General features: G+C 47.0%; 2 protein-coding genes and 1 pseudogene across 2 annotated transcripts in view; 1 reads left to right on the top strand and 2 right to left on the bottom strand.

Moving 5' to 3' along the window:
- LOC147119043 (uncharacterized) overlaps positions 1–21531 on the bottom strand; it is a 453069-nt gene that overhangs the window by 27109 nt on the left and 404429 nt on the right. The window lies entirely within an intron of this gene.
- Positions 1–21531, bottom strand: part of LOC147119047 (uncharacterized) — a 230851-nt gene that overhangs the window by 14062 nt on the left and 195258 nt on the right.
- On the top strand, positions 4792–19549 carry LOC147119050 (uncharacterized; annotated as a pseudogene).

Genomic DNA, 21531 nt, shown 5'->3' with positions numbered 1-21531 from the left:
AAAACCCTAGGATGTAGATCATCCGGTCCTTGGGATTTATCGACTTTTAGTCCCATTAATTTTGCGAGTACTTTTTTTTACTAATAATAATCTCTTTAAGTTCCTCATTCTCGAAACACCCTTGGTTTTCTCGTATTTCTGGGAGATTTTTTGTGTCTTCCTCCGTGAAGACAGAAACAAAGTATTTATTTACATTTCTCTACCATTTCCTCATTCCCCATTTTAAATTCCCCAGTCTCTGACTGTAAAGGACCTACATTTACCTTCGCCAATCTTTTCCTTTTTACATACCTATAGAAGCTTTTACATAGAAACATAGAAACATAGAAGATAGAAGCAGGAGCAGGCCATTCGGCCCTTTGAGCCTGCTCCACCATTCAATGAGATCATGGCTGATCATCCAAATTCAGTACCCTGTCCCTGCCTTCTCCCCATATCCCTTGATCCCTTTAGCCTTAAGCAATATATCCAACTCTTTCTTGAATATATTTAATGAACTGGCCTCCACCGCCCTCTGTGGCAGAGAATTCCACAGGTTCACCACTCTCTGGGTGAAGAAATTCCTCCTCATTTCAGTCCTAAATGGCTTACCACTTATCCTTAGACTATGACCCCTGGTTCTGGACTCCCCGGCCATCAGAAACATCCTTCCTGCATCTAGTCTGTCCAGGCCTGACAGAATTTTATAGGTTTCGATGAGATCCCCTCTCAATCTTCTAAACTCCAGTGAATATAAGCCCAATCGACACAATCTCTCCTCATACGTCATTCCTGCCATCCCAGGTATCAGCCTGGTGAATCTTCGCTGCACTCCTTCCATGGCAAGAACGTCCTTCCTCAGGTAAGGTGACCAAAACTGCAAACAATACTCAAGGTGCGGTCTCACCAAGGCCCTGTACAACTGTAGCAAGACATCCTTGTTCCTGTACTCAAACTCTCTCGCTATGAAGGCCAACATACCATTTGCCTTCTTAACCGCCTGCTGCACCTGCATGCTTACCTTCAGCGACTGGTGCACAAGAACACCCAGGTCTCTTTGCACTTCCCCTTCTCCCAATCTATTGCCATTCAAATAATAATCTGCGTTCCTGTTTTTGCCACCAAAGTGGATAACCTCACATTTATCCACATTATGGTGCATTTGCCATGTTTCTGCCCAATCACCCAACCTGTCCAAATTGTACTGGAGTTTCACGACATCCTCCACACAGCTTACCCTCCCACCCAGTTTTGTGTCGTCTGCAAATTTGGAGATATTACATCCAATTCCCTCATCCAGATCATTAATATATATTGTGAACAGCTGGGGTCCTAGGACCGATCCTTGCGGTACCCCACTAGTCACTGCCTGCCAGTCGGAAAACGACCCATTTATTCCAACTCTTTGCTTTCCGTCCGCCAACCAGTTCTCTATCCAAGTCAATACCTTGCCAATCCCATGTGCCTTAATTTTGCACGCTAATCTCTTATGCGGGACCTTATCGAAAGCCTTCTGAAAGTCCAAATTCACCACATCCACTGGTTCTCCCTTCTCTATTTTACCAGTTACATCCTCAAAAACTTCCAGTAGATTAGTCAAGCATGATTTACCTTTTGTAAATCCATGTTGACTTGTCCGATCCTGTCACTGCTTTCCAAGTGCTCTGCTATTACATCTTTTATAATGGACTCTAGCATTTTCCCCACTACCGATGTCAGGCTTGCCGGTCTATAATTCCCCGCTTTTTCTCTACCACCTTTTTTGAATAGTGGGGTAACATTAGCTACCCTCCAATCCATGGGTACTGTTCCAGAGTCTATCGAGTTCTGGAAGATGACCAGCAATGCATCTACTATTTCTAGGGCCACTTCCTTAAGTACCCTGGGATGGAGATTATCAGGCCCTGGGGATTTATTGGCCTTCAGTCCCATCAATTTTCCTAACAGCATTTCCCTGCAAATACTGATTTCTTTCAGTTCCACCCTTTCATCAGACCCTATGTTCCCCGGCATCCCTTGGATGTTATTTGTGTCCTCCTTTGTGAAGACAGAACCAAAATATGTATTTAGTTGGTCTGCCATTTCTTTGTTCCCCATTATAAATTCCCCTGATTCTGACTGCAAGGGACCTACGCTTGACTTCACCAATCTTTTTCTCTTCACATATCTATAAAAGCTTTTACATATCTATAAAAGCTTTTACAGTCAGTTTTTATGTTCCCGGCAAGTTTACTCTCATATTCTATTTTCCCTTTCTTAATTATTAATAATAATTCAACTTTATTGTCATTGCACAAGTACATGAACAACAAAATGTGATCTTGCAAGCTCCCATGACTGGGAGAAGCAAAGCCGCTGCGTCGGTGCGCGCCGCCATTCCATTTCCACCATTCCTCCTGTCCGACAATCTTCAGCCCAACGCCCGGGCCTGCTCACCAGCCGCTCCTCCTTCCGTGACCTTCTCACCAACCGCCCCTCCTCGGGGCTCCTTCCGTGACCTTCTGCACCTGGTCTTCCCTGATGGTCACCCCTCCAGGTACTAACCAGGCCTGGCTCTGTTTAGCTTCCAAGCCTTGCCAGTGACCCTGTCCCTAGTCCCAGGAACAGGGACTTTGTCCTCGTTTGTTGAATCCTAAACTGCTCCCAATTCTCAGGATTATTGCTTTTTCTGGCCAATTTATATGTCCTCTCCTTGCATCTTATGCTATCCCTAATTTCCCTTGTTAGCCACGGTTGAGTCACCTTTTTTGTTTTATTTTTATGCCAAACTGGGATGAACATATTCTGTAGCTCATCCATTCGGTCTTTGAATGTTTGCCATTGCCTATCCACCGTCAACCCTTTGAGTGCCATTCCCCAATCAATCCTACCCAACTCACTCCTCAGACCATCGTAGTTTCCTTTATTTAAATTGAGGACCCTAGTCTCTGAGTCAACTACTTCATTCTCCATCTTAATGAAGAATTCGATCATATTATGATTGCTCCGACCCAAGGGGCCTCGTACAACAAGATTGCTAATTAATCCTTTCTCGTTACATAATACCCAGTCGAAGATGGCCTGATCTCTGGTTGGTTCCTCGACATATTGGTCCAGGAAACCATCCCGTAAACACTCCAGGAATTCCTCCTCCACAGTATTGTTACTAATTTGGTTGGCCCAATCTATATGTAGATTAAAGTCACCCATGATGACTGCTGTGCCCTTATTGCACGCTTCTTTAATTTCCCTTTTAATGCCATCCCCAACCTCCACCTTACTGTTTGGAGGTCTATATACCACCCCCACTAATGTTTTTTTCCCCTTAGTATTTCTCAATTCTACCCATACAGATTCCACATCATCAGAGCTAATATCCTTCATTACAATTGTGTTAATCCCTTCTTTAACCAGTAATGCTACCCCACCTCCCTTTCTTTTTTGCCTATCTTTCCTGAATATCAAATACCCCTGTATGTTGAGTTCCCAGTCTTGGCCATCCTTGAGCCACGTTTCTGTAATCCCAACCAAATCATATTTGTTTACCTCTATTTGCGCAGCCAATTCATCCACCTTATTACAAATGCTCCTCGCATTAAAACACAAAGCCTTCAGGCTTGTTTTTTTAACGCTCTTAGACCTATTAGAATTATCATTTACAATCCGTTTTTATATTTTTTGCTAGTTTGTGCTCATATTCCATTTTTCCTTTCTTTATCAATTTCTTGGTCCCCCTTTGCTGATTTCTAAAATGATCCCAATCCTCAGGCTGACTGCTTTTTCTGGCAACTTTATAAGCTTCCTCCTTTGACTTAATACTAGCTTTAATTTCTTTTGTTTGTTGCAAATTATGCATTATTATCTTGAATGTTAGCCATTGTATGTCCACCTTCATACCTTTTAGTGTAGTCTCCCAATCTACCATGGCCAACTTGTCCCTCATACCCTTGTAGTTTCCTCCATTTAGATTGAAGACCTTAGTTTCAGATTGGACTACATCACTCTCAAACTTAATGTAAACTTCAATCATATTATGGTCACTTGTCCCTAAAGGCCCCTTTACCACAAGATTATTGATTAGCCCTTTCCCATTACACAGTACCAGATCCAGGATTGCCTGTTCCCTGGTTGCTTCCTCCACATACTGATCCAGGAAACCATCTCGCATGCATTCCAAGAACTCGTCCTCCACACCATTAGTGGTAATTTGATTTGCCCAGTCCATATGTAGATTAAAGTCCCCCATGATTACCGTATTGCCCTTGTTACATGCACTTCTAATCTCTTGATTGATACTGTGCCCTACATTACCATTACTGTTTGGTGGCCAATACACAACTCCCACCAATGTTTTCCACCCTTTGCTGTTTCTTAGCTCCACCCAAACTGATTCCGGTTCTACATCATGATCTGCCAAGCCAAGATCTTTTATCTCTACTGTACCGATCTTATCCCTTATTAACAGTGCTACGCCACCTCCTTTTCCTTTTTGTCTGTCCTTCCTAAATGTTGAGTACCCTGGAACATTCAGTTCCCAGCCTTGGTTACCCTGCAACCATGTCTCTGTAATGGCAGTTACATCACACCCATTTACTGTACTTCTATTAGTGCCATTAATTCATTCACCTTGTTGCAAATGCTACAGCAATTTAGACAAAGTGCCTTCACCTTTGCCTGTTTAATTTTTTCTGCACTTTGACCCTCTTTACTGTTGGCCTTTGTTTCTGCTCCCTATTAGTTTTACAGCCAGTATCTACAGAGGCTGGGACACAGAAAAGCATCTCATTAAAATTACGGATATATCTGGTCACACAAACCAACAGCCACAAAATAATGAGTAATTTCTCCTTCATTTACAGACTCTCCCTGACCAGTCTCCATTTCTCCTTCATTTACAAATGCTCCCTGACCAGTCCCCATTTCTCCTTCATTTACAGACGCTCCCTGACCAGTCACCATTTCTCCTACATTAACAGACTCTCCCTGACCAGTCACCATTTCTGCTCCATTTACAGACGCTCCCCGACCAGTCCCCATTTCTCCTCCATTTACAGATGCTCCCTGACCAGTCACCATTTCTGCTCCATTTACAGACGCTCCCTGACCAGCCCCATTTTTCCTCCATTTACAGATGCTCCCTGACCAGCCCCATTCCTCCTCCATTTACAGACGCTGCGTGACCAGTCACAATTTATGCTCCATTTACAGACGCTCCCTGACCAGTCACCATTTCTGCTCCATTTACAGACACTCTCTGACCAGTCACCATTTCTCCTCCATTTACAGACGCTCCCTGACCAGTCTCCATTTCTCCTCCATTTACAGACGCTCCCTGAGCAGTCTCCCTTTCTCCTTCATTTACAGACACTCCCTGAGCAGTCTCCATTTCTCTTCCATTTACAGACGCTCCCAGACCAGTCACCATTTCTCCACTATTTACAGACGCTCCCTGACCAGTCTCCATTTCTCCTCCATTTACAGACGCTCCTCGACCAGTCACCATTTCTCCTTCATTTACAGACGCTCCCTGACTTGTCACCATTTCTCCTCCATTTACAGACGCTCCTCGGCCAGTCACCATTTCTCCTTCATTTACAGACGCTCCCTGACCAGTCACCATTTCTCCTCCATTTACAGACGCTCCCTGACCAGTCACCATTTCTCCTTCATTTACAGACGCTCCCTGACCAGTCTCCATTTCTCCTCCATTTACAGACGCTCCCTGACCAGTCACCATTTCTCCACTATTTACAGACGCTCCCTGACCAGTCTCCATTTCTCCTCCATTTACAGACGCTCCCTGACCAGTCTCCATTTCTCCTCCATTTACAGACGCTCCCTGACCAGTCTCCATTTCTCCTCCATTTACAGACGCTCCCTGACCAGTCTCCATTTCTCCTCCATTTACAGACGCTCCCTGACCAGTCACCATTTCTCCACTATTTACAGGGAATGGAGCGGTGAATTAAAATGACAGGCGACCAGAAGTTCGGGGTCACCCTTACGGACTGAACGGAGGTGTTTTGCAAAGCGGTCACCCAATCTGCGTTTGGCCTCCCCAATGTAGAGGAGACCGCATCGTGAGCAGTGAATACAGTATACTAGATTGCAAGAAGTACAAGTAAATTGCTGTTTCACCTGGAAGGAGTGTTTGGGGCCCTGGACAGTGGGAAGGGGGGAGGTATAGGGGCAGGTGTTACATCTCCTGCGCTTGCACGGGAAGGTGCCAGGCGAAGGGGAAGGGGTGCTGGGGGTGATAGAGGAGTGGACTAGGGTGTCTCGGAGGGAGCGGTCCCTACAGAATGCTGAAAGGGGAGGGGAGGGGAAGATGCATTTGATGGTGGGATTACTTTGGAGGTAGCAGAAATGGTGGAGGATGATCCGTTGAATGTGGAGGCTGGTGGGATGAAAGGTGAGGACAAGGGGAACCCTATCGTGGTTCCAGGAGGGAGGGGCAGGGGTGAGGGCAGAAGTGCGGGAGATAGAACGGACATGGTCGAGGGCTGTGTCAACCACGGTAGAGGGGAATCCTCGGTTGAGGAAAAAGGAAGACATGTCGGAAGCACTGGTGTGGAAGATGGCATCGTCGGAGCAGATGCGGCGGAGACGGAGAATGGAATAGAGTCCTTACAGGAGGCGGGGTGGGAGGAAGTGTAGTCCAGGTAGCTGTGGGAGTCAGTGGGCTTGTAGTGAATATTGGTCAATAACCTAACCCCAGAGATGGAGACGGAGAAGTCGAGGAAGGGAAGGGAAGAGTCAGAGATGGACCATGTGAAGGTGAGGGAAGGGTGGAAATTGGAGGCAAAGTGAATGAAATTGTCAAGTTCAGGGCGAGAGCAGGAAACAGCACCGATACAGTCATCAATGTATCAGAAAAAGAGGTGAGGGAGGAGACCTGAGTAGGACTGGAACAAAGAGTGTTCCACATATCCCACGAAAAGGCAGGCGTAGCTAGGAGCCATGCGGGTTCCCATAGCAACACCTTTGATTTGGAGGAAATGAGTGGAGTTAAAGGCGAAGTTGTTCAATGTGAGAACAAGTTCAGCCAGGCGGAGGAGGGTAGTGGTGGATGGGGGCTGGTGGAAGAAGCGAAGCGCCCTCAGGCCATCCTGGTGGGGGATGGAGGTGTAGAGGGATTGTACGTCCATGGTGAAAAGGAAGCGGTTGGGGCCAGGAAACTGGAAACTGTTAAAGTGGCGGAGGGCGTCCGAAAAGTCGTGGATGTAGGTGGGAAGAGACTGGACAAGGGGAGAAAAGATAGAGTTGAGATAGGAAGAGATAAGTTTCATGGGGCAAGAACAGGCTGAAACGATGAGTCTACCAGGGCAGTCCTGTTTGTGGATCTATCCTGGACTCACAGTAATGGCTTTTGCAAACTCCTTTTACAGGCTGTGAGAAGGGCAGCATTTACACACCGCCAACTCAAACCAACAACAACTTACCTTTATATAGCACCTTTAAAATATCACAGTAGCGCAGTCAGACAATAATCGACACACATACTTTGTTTGTGGTCCAGTGCACTGACACAAAGTTCCTTCACAACTGTAACAGTTTTATTACAGTTGCTGTGAAGGCTGCGCTCACTCTGCTCGTACACCTGGTCTCCAAAGGAGGCAAAACAGGACTAATGCTGCTGAGTTCAGCTCTTTTTGATCAGAAAATATCAACTATTTTGCCTCACCAGGAAATGCACAAAAGAGGCAGCAGTGCTGATTGGCTGCCCAGGAAAGTCCTATTTAGATTAAACTCCTTCACCCAGAGAGTGCTGAGAATGTGGAACTTGCTGCCACAGGGAGTAGTTGAGGCGAAGAGCAGGGATGCATTTAAGGGGAAGCTGGATAAACACATGGGAGAAAGGAATAGAAGGAGATGCTGATAGGGTGAGATGAAGAGAGATGGGAGGAGGCTCGTGTGGAGCATAAACACTGCATGGACCAGTTGGGCCGATTGGCCTGTTTCTGTGCTGTACAATCTGGGTAATTCGCTATGCAATAAGAGAAAGAATGTTCCATAGAAACTGGAATTTTCTGTTCTGCGTTTTAATCCTGAACTTATAGTGATGACTTTTGTAAACTGCTTTTACAGGTAATATCATCAGCCTTTGAATGTGGAAGGAGAAATGTTTGTCTGTTCTGTTGGTGGGAAAAGATTTCAACATCAGTGTGACTGGAAAAGCACCGAGACACACACACGCGAGTGAGAGTGTTCCAGTCCACTGACTGTGGAAAGAGCTTTAACCAGTTACACAGCCTGAAAAAACATTGCACCATTCACAGTAGGGAGAAACCATACACGTGTTCTGTGTGTGGACGAGGCTTCAACTGATTGTCCAACCTGGAGAGACACAAGGACACCTGCACCACAGAGAAACCATGGAAATGTGGGGACTGTGGGAAAGGATTCAATTACCCATCTGAGCTGGAAACTCATCGACACAGTCACACCGGGGAGAGGCCGTTCACCTGCTCCATGTGTGGGAAGGGATTCACTATCTCCTCTAGCCTCAGTGCGCACCAGCTTGTTCACTCTAATAAGAGAACATTTAAATGTTTTGACTGTGAGAAGAGCTTTAAAAGCAGAAAGCATCTGATGAAGCACCAACGCACTCACACCAGGGAGAGGCCGTTCACCTGCTCCGTGTGTGGGAACAGATTCACAAATTCATCCAACCTGCTGACACACCAGTGAGTTCACACTGGGGAGAGAACGTTCACCTGTTCCTTGTGTGGGAAGGGATTCACTCAGTCATCGAACCTGCTGACACACCAGTGAGTTCACACTGGGGAGAGGACGTTCATCTGCTCCGTGTGTGGGAAGGGATTCACTTCATCATCCCATCTCATTGAACACCAATTTGTGCACTCTGACGAGAGACCTTTTAACTGTACTGACTGTGAGAAGAGCTTTAAAAGCAGAACTGCTCTGTTGCAACACCATCACACTCACACCCCGCAGACACCATTCACCTGCTCTGTGTGTGGGAAGGGATTCACTCGATTATCCACACTGCTGATTCACCAGCGAGTTCACACTGGGGAGAGGCCGTTCACCTGCTCCGTGTGTGGGAAGGGATTCACTCAGTCATCCCACCAGCTGAGACACCAGCGAGTTCACAAGTGACTGCAAGGGTTGGATTCTGCTGTTATTGCTGCTGTTAATCACATCCAGGACTGAACCATGTTCATTCTGACAGTTGGGGTTTGTTTCTGCTGATGTTAATAACTCCTATAACTGGGCTGGAGTTTAATATTCTGGATAGATGTCAAATAAACCAGCTTTGTGTTAAACATATTGTTGTAGATTTTTGTCTTTCCCACCTGAGTGTTCAGCATCACCTGGCTGGAGCTCAGAAAGGACAATCTGGGGGAGGATCGTACGGCGGGAACAGAACTTCAGCCTGGACACAGTCCTTCAGGGCCACACTGAGAGGGGCACACGGCACTTTGGTCTCTGTCGTCTCTCTTCACTGACAGCTAAGTCGCCGTGCGGATTAATCTCGAGACGTGTGAGAAACGTGTCCCAGCCGCTCTCTCCATGGTTCAGAGCTCCTAGGCACAGAACAGAAGGCTCCTTTAGGAATGTACCCCAGTGCTTTTTCTTTTAATGGCCTTATTAACCTGTGTCGCTACTATTAGTGATTTGTGTACCTGTATCCCTGGATCCCTCTGCTCCTCCAGCCCATTTAGACTCGGGGGGGGAGGGGGAGGAAATTTGGTGGCGCCCCCTTTGGGTCGCGAACGTCACCGGGACTAATTTTAGCGCCCCCAAAAAGTTAGCGCCCCTGTGCATTAAATTCAGTGGTAGTGCCCCAGGCAGGAGGCGGGGTGCTACTGGAAGTGCTCCCCTCCTTCTTGAGGTGCTAACAGTGAATTTCACGACACTTCGTGCAACAGCGCCACACCCGTCGGCACATAGCACCGTGTCATAGCAGACCTCCCTCCCTGATTAAAGGGGAGGGGCCTAGCACTGCGCACACCGGGGCCCTGCTGGACCACCAGGGAGTGGGGTGTTGGATCAAGAGGAGCGCCGGGCTGAGCGATCGCGGCCAACACCCCAAAGAAGAAAGGGGAAGGGGGCAGGTGCTGGCAGTCGGCCAAAATAAAAAGTTGCCGCCCGACACCTGCCCTTTAAGTGGCGTTGCCACGGCTGCAGGAATGACCCCTGACCCTGTCGGACATATCATCCAGCGATAGGTCGGGAGTCGCAACCCAAGGTTGCAGCCGGGGCACTGCGCATGGCGATGACGTCATTGCCGGCGGTGCAGTGCCGTGGGGCGCTACCGACTGCCGCCGCCGCTAACCTCCCGCTGAATATCGCGGGAGGCACAAAGCAACCCAATTTCACCCTCTTGTTCAAGTAGTGTGTGGCCTCCTTATTCTTCCCACCAAAACACACCACCTCACACTGATCTACAGTGAAATTAATTATCCAATTACATGCCCATTCTGAAATTTATTGATGTCTTCTTGCAATTTGTCTTCCTCAGTATCAATTCTACCTCCCAATTTGGTGTCATCGACAAACTTTGAAATTGTTCTTCTGATTCCTGAGTCCAAATCATTTATGAACAACAGTGATCCCAGCACCAATCCCTGTGGAACACCACTTCCCACCTTTTGCCAGTCTGAGTAGCTATTCCCAACCCCTACTCTCTGTTTTCTGTTTGTAACCAGCTTGCTATCCATAACAGTATGTAAGATCTAAAAGATGACCCAGGTCAGGCCGTGTGGAGTGAAGGGCCAGGCAGCAGAATGGATGGAAAGATGGATACAAAACAGAAATCAGAGGGTTGGAGTTCAGGGAAGTTTGTTGCGATCTTTCCATTTACACTCACTGGTTCCCCTCCCTCTCCTCCCCTGAAGGTGCTGACTCTGGCTGGGTTCAGTTCTACACTCACTGGTTCCCCTCTCTCTGCTCCCCTGAAGGTGCTGACTCTGGCTGGGATCAGTTCTACACTCACTGGTTCCCCTCTGTCTCTTCCCCTGAAGGGGCTGACTCTGGCTGGGTTCAGTTCTACACTCACTGGTTCCCCTCCCTCTCCTCCCCTGAAGGTGCTGACTCTGGCTGGGTTCAGTTCTACACTCACTGGTTCCCCTCCCTCTCCTCCCCTGAAGGTGCTGATTTGGCTGGGTTCAGTTCTACACTCACCAGTTTCACTCCAATATGTGACCCATGTGCCCAATCTCCATGTGTGAACCTGGTCAGTGAGTGTCGACAGGCTGTTCCACTGTCCTCACCTGAGGCCTCACACGTGCATTTTCCATCAGGGTCACTGAACCCTCCTCCCAATGGCTCAGTGGGTAAAGGCACCACCCAGTGAGACTGAGTCATAGGAACAGGAGGGGCCCAGGTTTAACCCCGTCTGTGTATCCTCCCCATCTAATTCCCAGTAAAAGCTGTTTACAAAAGTCGTCACTGTAAATAGGAACATAGGACAGGAGCAGATCATTCAGCCCCTCGAGCCTGTTCCACCATTCAATGTGGTCATGGCTGATCTGTATCTTAACTTTTCCCGCCTTCATTCTGTAACCCTTACTATCGTCACCTAACAAAAATCTCACACACACAGTTTTGAAATTTTCAGTTGGTCCCCAACCTCAGCAGTTTTTGGGGGAGAGAATTCCAGATTTCCGCTACCCTTTATGAATATATAAGAGGTAGGAGCAGGAGTCGGCTATAGGGCCCCTGGAGCCTGCTCTTTCCCGCCCTATCCCCATATTCCTCGATTACTTTAGTGTCCAAAATTTAATCTGAGTCTTGAACATTCTCAATGACTGAGCACCCACAGCCCTCTGGGTAGAGAATTCCAAAGAGTCACATGCCTCATCTCAGTCCTAAATGGCCGACCCCTTATCCTGAGACTGTGACCCCTGGTTCTAGACTCTCCAGCCAGGGGAAACAGCCTCTCAGCATTTGTGTGAAGTTGTGCTTCCTGACATCACTCCTGAATGGCCTGGGTCTAATTTCAAGGTTGTGTCCCCTTGTTGTGGACTCCCTGATCAGAGGAAATAGTTTCTCTCTATCTACCCTGTCACCTCCTTTAATCATCTTAAACACCTCAATCAGATCACCCCGTAATCTTCTACAATACAAATCGCTTTATTGGCATGATAAGGTACATCTTATGTTGCCAAAGCATCAAAATACATTTATGGTTGAACACATAAACGCGGTTCCATTCATACAGTGTATAAACAGGTATATCCCTGAGTTTATAAATATATTTTCGCCTTGTTTATATATACTCTTGTCTTAGTTTACTGGTTGTCCCTCTGTTCATGGCAAGCTGTAACATAGTGTGCCGCCAGTGTTACACAGCTTCTCTCCTCCCCCAGTAGGAATGGGAGTTTTTGGTTGTCAGTCAGATTTCTGAATTCAGGGCATATTTGTGAGAATTTTTGATAGAAATTCTCTCTGATGCCCTGATATTTTCCACAGGCTGTGAGGAAGTGCATCTCTGTCTCAACTACTCCCTGACTGCAGTGAGAGCATATCCTGTCTTCTTCTATATTCAAGGGAATACAAGCCCAGTCTGTGCAGCCTGTCCGCATATCCTGTCTTCTCTTGGCAATATTCAAGGGAATACAAGCCCAGTCTGTGCAGCCTGTCCTCATAATTTACAAATCTCAGCTCTGGAAGTACAGGATAGAAATTCTCAACAGACAGTTCTAGTTTCTCAGGAACGTTCTTTCCTCTCTTGCCCCTCCTAAGCTGTAAATCCACCATCTCACACACTCTCCCACTTCATCACATTCTCGCTGTTGGAAATCCCAATTCATCGCAGGCTCTGAATTTTCTCTCTTGAAGGTGCTGTGTGATGGTGGGGTTCGGCCCCAGTCACTGTCTGGCCTCCAGTACCTCACCGAGTGGTAATTCTGAGCTGTGAGCCTATACTGAAGGTGCTGTGTGATGGTGGGGTTCGGCCCCAGTCACTGTCTGCCCTCCAGTACCTCACCGAGTGGTAATTCTGAGCTGTGAGCCTACACTGAAGGTCCTGTGTGATGGTGGGGTTCAGCCCCGGTCACTGTCTGCCCTCCAGTACCTTGCCAAGTGGTAATTCTGAGCTGTGAGCCTATACTGAAGGTGCTGTGTGATGGTAGGGTTCGGCCCCAGTCACTGTCTGCCCTCCAGTATCTCACCGAGTGGTAATTCTGAGCTGTGAGCCTATACTGAAGGTGCTGTGTGATGGTAGGGTTCGGCCCCAGTCACTGTCTGCCCTCCAGTATCTCACCAAGTGGTAATTCTGAGCTGTGAGCCTATACTGAAGGTGCTGTGTGATGGTAGGGTTCGGCCCCAGTCACTGTCTGCCCTCCAGTACCTTGCCAAGTGGTAATTCTGAGCTTGTGGGTCGATAGAGTGAGCTGCCAGCATTTCGACCATGGGGAGCAGCACAGCCGCCGTCCCTGGCTGATTCTGTCTGGAAAAGTTGAGGCCTATAGTAGCACAGCAACAACAACTTGCATTTACATAGCGCCTGTAACGTAGTAAAATATTCCAAGGCGCTTCACAATGGCAGAATCAGTCAAAAACTGACACAGAGCCAGAGAAGGAGACATTAGAACTGGTGACGAAAAGCTTGGTCAAAGATCTCAGGGCCTCGGCAACTGAAGTAATGGTCACCAATGGTGGAGCAAAGGAAGTGGGGGTTGCACAAGAGGCCAGAGTTGGAGGAGCGCAGGGGTCTCTTGGGTTGTACGGCTGGAGGATGAGAATTTAAAAGGCTGAAGCCACAAAATAGAAAGCAGTCCCCCCCCCCCGCCACCCCCCAGTACAGAATGTGGCTCACTACTAACAGGAAGGATGTTACTTTAACTACTGTAGGTGCAGAGAGGTGAGTCATTGTCCTGGTGTCAGGCCATGGGCTCAGTTGGTAGCACCCTCGCCTCTGAGTCAGAAGGATTGTGGGTTAAAATCCCACTCCAGAGACTTGAACACAAAACATAGAAACATAGAAACATAGAAAAATAGGAGCAAGAGTGGACCTCGGCCCTCGAGCCTGCTCCACCATTCAATATGATCAAGGCTGATCCACTATCTCAATACCATATTCCCGTTCTCTCCCCTTCCCCCTTGATGCCTTTTGTGTCTAGAAATCTATCTCCTTCTTAAATATATTCAGTGATTTGGCCTCTACAGCCTTCTGCGGTAGAGAATTCCACAGGTTCACCACCCTCTGAGTGAAGAAATTTCTCCTCACCTCAGTCCTAAATGTCCTACCCAGTATTCTGAGACTGTGACCCCTCGTTCTAGAGCCCCTAGCCAGGGGAAACATTCTCCCAGCATCCAGTCTATCTAACCCTGTCAGAATTTTATACATTTCAATGAGAACCCCTTTCATTCTTCTAAACTAGCGAATACAGGCCTAGTCGACCCAATCTCTCCTCATACGTCAGTCCTGCCATCCCAGGAATCAGTCTGGTGAACCTTCGCTGCACTCCCTCTATGGCAAGTATATCCTTTCTTAGGTAGAAAGACCAAAACTGCACACAGTACTCCAGGTGTGGTCTCACCAAGGCCCTGTATAACTGTAGTAAGACATCCTTGCTCCTGTACTCAAATCCTCTTGCAATGAAGGCCAACATACCATGTGCCTTTCCAACTGCTTGCTGCACCTGCATGTATGCAAATCTCGGCTGACACTCCAGTGCAGTGCTGAGGGAGTACTGCACTGTCAGAGATGGCATCATTTGGATGAGATGTTAAACTGAGGTCCCGTCTGCTCGTTTGGGTGGATGTAAAAGATCCCATGGCACTATTTTGAAGAAGAGCAGGGGAGTTATCCCTGGTGTCCTGGCACATCAGGTGAGAGAGCTCAGGGAGTGGGTTAATGAACCCTGGGGGGACGCTGGCCGCTCACACCCTGAGCTCAGGGAGCGGGTTCATGAACCCTGGGGGGACGCTGGCCGCTCACACCCTGAGCTCAGGGAGTGGGTTCATGAACCCCGGGGGGACGCGGGCCGCTCACACCCTGAGCTCAGGGAGCGGGTTCATGAACCCCGGGGGGACGCGGGCCGCTCACACCCCGAGCTCAGGGAGCGGGTTCATGAACCCCGGGGGGACGCGGGCTGCTCACACCCCGAGTGCGGCCCCAGGCCCCATTATTTAAACACTCAACATTATCCTCCCGCCGCTTCCCGGTTTCTCCCGATTCGCTCAGCAAAGGGGCCCCGCGCCAAACTCCGGGACAGACAGGAAGTCAGGGAGTATCTATAAATGGTGACTGGCCAGGGAGCATCTGTAAATATAGGAGAAATGGAGACTGGTCAGGGAGCGTCTGTAAATGAAGGAGAAATGGAGATTGGTCAGGGAGCATCTGTAAATGGAGGAGAAATGGGGACTGGTCAGGGAGCGTCTGTAAATGAAGGAGAAATGGAGATTGGTCAGGGAGCATCTGTAAATAGAGAAGAAATGGGGACTGTCAGGGAGCGTCTGTAAATGGAGACTGGCCAGGGAGCGTCTGTAAATGGAGACTGGTCAGGGAGTGTCTGTAAATGGAGGAGAAATGGTGACTGGTCAGGGAGCGTCTGTAAATGGAGGAGAAATGGTGACTGGTCAGGGAGCATCTGTAAATGGAGGAGAAATGGAGGCTGGTCAGGGAGTGTCTGTAAATGGAGGAGAAATAGAGACTGGTCAGGGAGCATCTGTAAATGGAGGAGAAATAGAGACTGGTCAGGGAGCGTCTGTAAACTGCTATAATAAGAGTCAATGAGTGGAGCTGGCCTCCAGACTGAGTCAGCGCTTTAAGGAGGGGAAGAGAGACAATCTGGAGAGGAGAAAATAAATAGTAGGAGAGCGAGCGATGAATCTCGAACAATGACCAGAGAGCGGGAGGAGTGTGGCGGATGGGGGAGTTACAGCTTTGACGGAACGAAAAGTGAAAGAATGTTCCTTAGCAACTAAATTGTCTGTTCTGAATATCTATCTTGTATTTACAGTGATGACTGTTGTAAACTCCTTCTACAGGGTGTTAGAAGGGCAGGATTTACAGATGGGAAACTCAAACCAAACATCTCGTCATGATCTCACAGAATCACTTAATTTGTATATGACTGGCCTCTGATTATGGAAGGAGAAATGTTTGTCTGTTCTGTCTGTGTCAAAATATTTAAATCATCATTGAGGCTGGAACAGTGGCAACTCTGTTGGACGGAGTATCAATCAGGAAATAGTTGAGGCTTGTAATAAGGGAACATCTATAATTATGGGGGATTTTAACTATTATATTAATTGGACAAATCAAATTGGGCAGGGCTGCCTTGAGGATGAGTTCATTGAGTGTATTAGGGATGGGTTTCTTGAGCAGTATGTAACTGAACCGACCAGGGGACAAGCAACCTTAGATCTGGTCCTGTGTAACGAGATGGGATTAATTAAAAATGTCCTAGTAAAGGATCCCCTTGGAATGAGTGACCATAACATGGTTGAATTCCATATTCAATTAGAGGGTGAGAAGGTTGGATCTCAAACAAGCGTGCTAAGCTTGAATAAAGGAGACTATGAAGGTATGATAGCGGAATTGAATAGAGTGGATTGGGAAAATAGATTAAAGGGTAAGACGATACATGATCAGTGGTGTACATTTAAGGAGTTATTTTACAACTTCCAAAAAAAATATATTCCACTGAGAAGAAAAGGGTATAAAAGAAAAGACAGCCATCCGTGGCTAAGTAAAGAAATTAAGGATAGTATTCGACTAAAAACAAAGGCATATAAGGTAGCCAAATCTAGTGGGAGGATAGAGGATTGGGAATACTTTAAAAGACAGCAAAAAATAACAAAAAGATTGATTAAGAAAGGGAAGATAGATTATGAAAGTAAATTAGCAAAAAATATAAAAACAGATAGTAAGAGTTTTTATAGTTATATAAAAAGAAAAAGGGTGGCTGAAGTAAATGCTGGTCCCTTAGAGGGTGAGACTGGGAAATTAATGGTGGGAAATATGGAGATGGCAAAAACACTGAATGAATATTTTACATCAGTCTTTACAGTAGAAGACACTAAGAATATCCCAACACTGGACAAACAGGGGGCTAAAGGGGGGGAGGAGTTAAACACGATCAAAATCACTAAGGAAGTGGTACTCGGTAAAATAATGGGACTCAAGGCGGATAAATCACCTGGACCTGATGGCTTACATCCTAGGGTCTTGAGGGAAGTGGCGGTACGGATTGTGGATGCATTGGTAATAATTTTCCAAAACTCCCTGGACTCAGCAAAGGTCCCGGCAGACTGGAAAACTGCTAATGTAACACCCTTATTTAAAAAGGGCAGTAGACAGAAGGCTGGAAACTATAGACCAGTTAGCCTAACATCTGTGGTAGGTAAAATTTTGGAGTCCATTATTAAGGAGACAGTAACGGGACATTTGGATAAACATAATTTAATAGGACAAAGTCAGCATGGTTTTATGAAGGGGAAGTCATGTTTGACAAATTTGCTGGTGTTCTTTGAGGAAGTAACGTATAGGGTGGATAAAGGGGAACCAGTGGACGTAGTGTATTTAGACTTCCAAAAGGCATTTGACAAGGTGCCACACAAAAGATTATTGCTTAAGATAAAAAATCACGGGATTGGGGGTAATATTCTGGCATGGATAGAGGATTGGCTATCTAACAGAAGGCAGAGAGTTGGGATAAATGGTTCATTCTCAGACTGGCAATCAGTAACTAGTGGTGTTCCGCAGGGGTCAGTGCTGGGTCCCCAACTCTTTACAATCTATATTAACGATTTGGAGGAGGGGACCGAGTGTAACATATCAAAGTTTGCAGATGATACTAAGATGGGAGGGAAAGTAGTGAGTGAGGAGGACATAAAAAACCTGCAAGGGGACATCGACAGGCTAAGTAAGTGGGCAGAGATTTGGCAGATGGAATACAATACTGGAAAGTGTGAGGTTATGCACTTTGGTAGGAAAAATCGTAGAGCAAGTTATTATCTTAATGGCAAGAAACTGGAAAGTACTGAAGTACAAAGGGACCTGGGGGTCCTAGTGCACGAAACTCAAAAGGTTAGTATGCAGGTGCAGCAAGTGATTAAGAAGGCCAATGGAATGTTGGCTTTCATTGCTAGGGGGATAGAATATAAAAATAGAGAGGTATTGCTTCAGTTGTACAAGGTATTGGTGAGGCCGCACCTGGAATACTGCGTACTGTTTTGGTGTCCATACATAAGAAGGGACATACTTGCTCTCGAGTCAGTACAAAGAAGGTTCACTCGGTTAATCCTGGGGATGAGGGGATGGACATATGAGGAGAGGTTGAGTAGATTGGGACTCTACTCATTGGAGTTCAGAAGAATGAGAGGCGTTCTTATTGAAACATATAAGTTTGTGAAGGGGTTGGATTGGGTGGATGCGGGGAAGATGTTCCCGATGATGGGTGAAACTAGTACTAGGGGGCATAGTCTTAGAATAAGGGGCTGCTCTTTCAAAACTGAGATGAGGAGGAACTACTTCACTCAGAGGGTGGTAGGTCCATGGAATATGCTGCCCCAAAAAGCTGTAGAAGCTACATCATTACATAAATTTAAAACAGAAATAGACAGTTTCCTAGAAGTAAAGGGAATTAAGGGTTACGGGGAGCGGGCAGGAATATGGACATGAGTCTAGGTTCGGATCGGTCATGGCCCTGTAGGTAGCGGAGCAGGCCCAGGGGCCGTGTAGCCTAATCCTGCTCCTACTTCGTGTGTCTAATTCTGTTAGATTCAGGAGATAGTTCTGTGATAGTGGATTGGCGGTTAGGATCAGATCAGCCATGATCTTATTGAATGGCGGAGCAGGCTCGAGGGGCCGATTGGCCTACTCCTGCTCCTATTTCTTATATTCTTATGTTCTTATGTAAAAGCACTGAGATATACACACCTGAGTGTTCCAGTACACTGACTGTGGAAAGAGATTTAACTAGTTACACAGGCTGAAAAAACATTGCACCGTTCACAGCGGGGAGAAACCATACACGTGTTCTGTGTGTGGACGAGGCTTCAACTGATCGTCCAACCTGGAGAGACACAAGGACACCCACAGTAGGGAGAAATGGTATAAATGTGGGGACTGTGGGAAGGGATACGGTTCCCCATCAGAACTGGAATCTCATCGGCACAGTCACACTGGGGAGAGGCCATTTACCTGCTCTGTGTGAGGGAAGGGATTCATGACATCATCCAGTCTTCAGAAATATCAGCGTATTTACACTGGAGAAAGGCCGTTCACCTGCTCTGTATGTGGGAAGGGATTCACTCAAACTTCCACCCTGCTGGGACACCAGTGAGTTAATACTGGAGAGAGGAAGTTTATTGCTCCATGTGTGGGAAGGGATTCAGTCTTTCCTCCACCTTACTGAAACACCAGCGACTTCACACCAGGGAGAGGTCGTTCACCTGCTCAGTGTGTGGGAAGGGATTCACTCTGTCAAGCAACGTTCTCATACATGAGCGACTTCACACTGGGGAGAGGCCATTCATTTGTTCTGTGTGCGGGAAGGGATTCACTACTTCATCCAACCTTCTAACACACCAATGTATTCACACTGATAACAGACCTTTTAAATGCTCTGATTGTAAGAAGGGCTTTAAAAGCAAACAGGACTGGTGACACACCAACGCACTCACACCGGGGAGAAGCTGTTCACCTGCACTGAATGTGGGGAGATATTCGCTACATTATCCCAACTTCTAACACATCAGTGAGTTCATACAGGAGAGAGGCCATTCACCTGCTCCAGGTGTAGGAAGAGATTCACTCGCTCATCCAACTTGTGGAAGCACCAGTGAGTTCACATATGATTTCAGGGGTTGGATTCCGTTGTTATTGCTGCTGTTAATCACATCAAACAAAAACAACTTGCATTCATATTGTGCCTTTAACGTAGGATAATGTCCCAAGGCATTGCACAGGAGCGTTATTCAACAGAATTTGACACAGAGCCACTTAAGGAGTTATTAGGACAGATGACCAAAAGCTCCCTCAAAGAGATAGGTTTTAAAGAGCGTCTTAAAGGCGGAGAGATAGGTAGAGAGTCGGAGAGGATTAGGGAGGGAATTCCAGAGCTTAGGGCCCAGGCAGCTGAAGGTATGGCCGCCAGTGGTGGAGCGATTAATATCAGGGATGCACATGAGGCCAGAATTGGAGGAGTGCAGATACCTCGGAGGATTGTAGGGCTGGAGGAAGTTACAGAGATAGGGAGGGCGAGACCATGGAGGGATTTGAAAACAAAGGTGAGAATTTTAGAATCAAGGTGTTGCTGGACTGGGAGCCAGTGTAGGTCAGCGAGCACAGGGGTGATCGGTGAGCGGGACTTGGTGCGAGTTAGGACACGGGCAGCAGAGTTTTGGATGAGCTCAAGTTTACGGCGGGTGCAGTGTGGGAGGCCGGCCAGGAGAGTGTTGGAATAGTCGAGTCTCGAGGTAACTAAGGCACGGAAGAGGATTTCAGCAGCGGATGTTCATTCTGGCAGTTGGGGTTTGTTTCTGCTGATGTTAGTAACGTCTATCATTGGGCTGGAGTTTAATATTCTGGATATATGTTAAATAAATCAGCTTTCTTTCAAACACAGTGTCAACTGCTTGATGTCTTCCAGGTAAGAGGCTAATTGATATCCCAGTTACTGATAATTTGTGCTTTTGCTCCTTTCTAACTCTAGATTATTTTAGTTCTCGGGCCTCCGGTTACTCTCATGGACAAGTCCCAGCTCCCCATACATTCCAGAGTGCCTCTCCTAGCCTTGGTATCCAGGGAAGGTATCGGTAACATGCCCGGGATCACTAAACACAAAACCCAGTCTGTTAATCATTTTCAGCTACTGGGCTTAGCGTGTGACCCACAGCATCTCTCTCACCTTGGATGTGTGAATAGAGCATCACGCCTGCAAACCTGGTTTAAATTTAAACCCACTGAGCAAATTAAACAAAAGACAAACAAGTAAACACATCACGGCCCAATAATCCAGCTCTATATTCACAAGAGAAAGTCTGTTATCACACTCCTCGAGTGGATGGAATAAAGAAAGATCCCAAATGTAAGGGCCGCTTGAATCCATTGTAAATACCTTCCAAATCCTGACAGTAATCAAGAGGCTAATGGACTGTCGGCCTTTATCTCCAGGGGGCTGGAATACAGAAGCGATGCTGCAGTTGTACAGAGCCTTGGTCAGACCCCATCTGGAGAACTGGGCACCGAACCTCAGGATAGATATGCTGGCCTTGGAAAAGGTACAGCATAGGTTCAGCGGAGTGATACTGGCTGAGGGAGAGAAAGCAGAGAGTGGTGGTGAATGGTGTATGGAAGAATGAGAAGCAACATGAAGTGTTTTGAGGATCTAACTGGTAGAGTAGATAAGGGAGAACCAGTGGATGTGGTGTATTTGGACTTTCAGAAGGTTTTCGATAAGTCCCGCATAAGAGATTAGCGTGTAAAGTTAAGGCACATGGGATTGGGGGCAAGGTATTGACTTGGATAGAGAACTGGTTGGCAGACAGGAAGCAAAGAGTTGGAATAAACGGGTCTTTTTCTGAGTGGCAGGCAGTGACTAGTGGGGTACCGCAGGGATTGGTCCTTGAACCCCAGCTATTCACAAT

This window comes from Somniosus microcephalus, chromosome 4 (genome assembly GCF_052327205.1).
Source record: "Somniosus microcephalus isolate GS21.2 chromosome 4, FLI_Smic_1.0, whole genome shotgun sequence".
Classification (NCBI taxonomy): domain Eukaryota; kingdom Metazoa; phylum Chordata; class Chondrichthyes; order Squaliformes; family Somniosidae; genus Somniosus; species Somniosus microcephalus.
The sequence above is the reverse complement of the archived record's forward strand: the minus strand, read 5'-3'. Positions and strand labels throughout refer to the sequence as shown.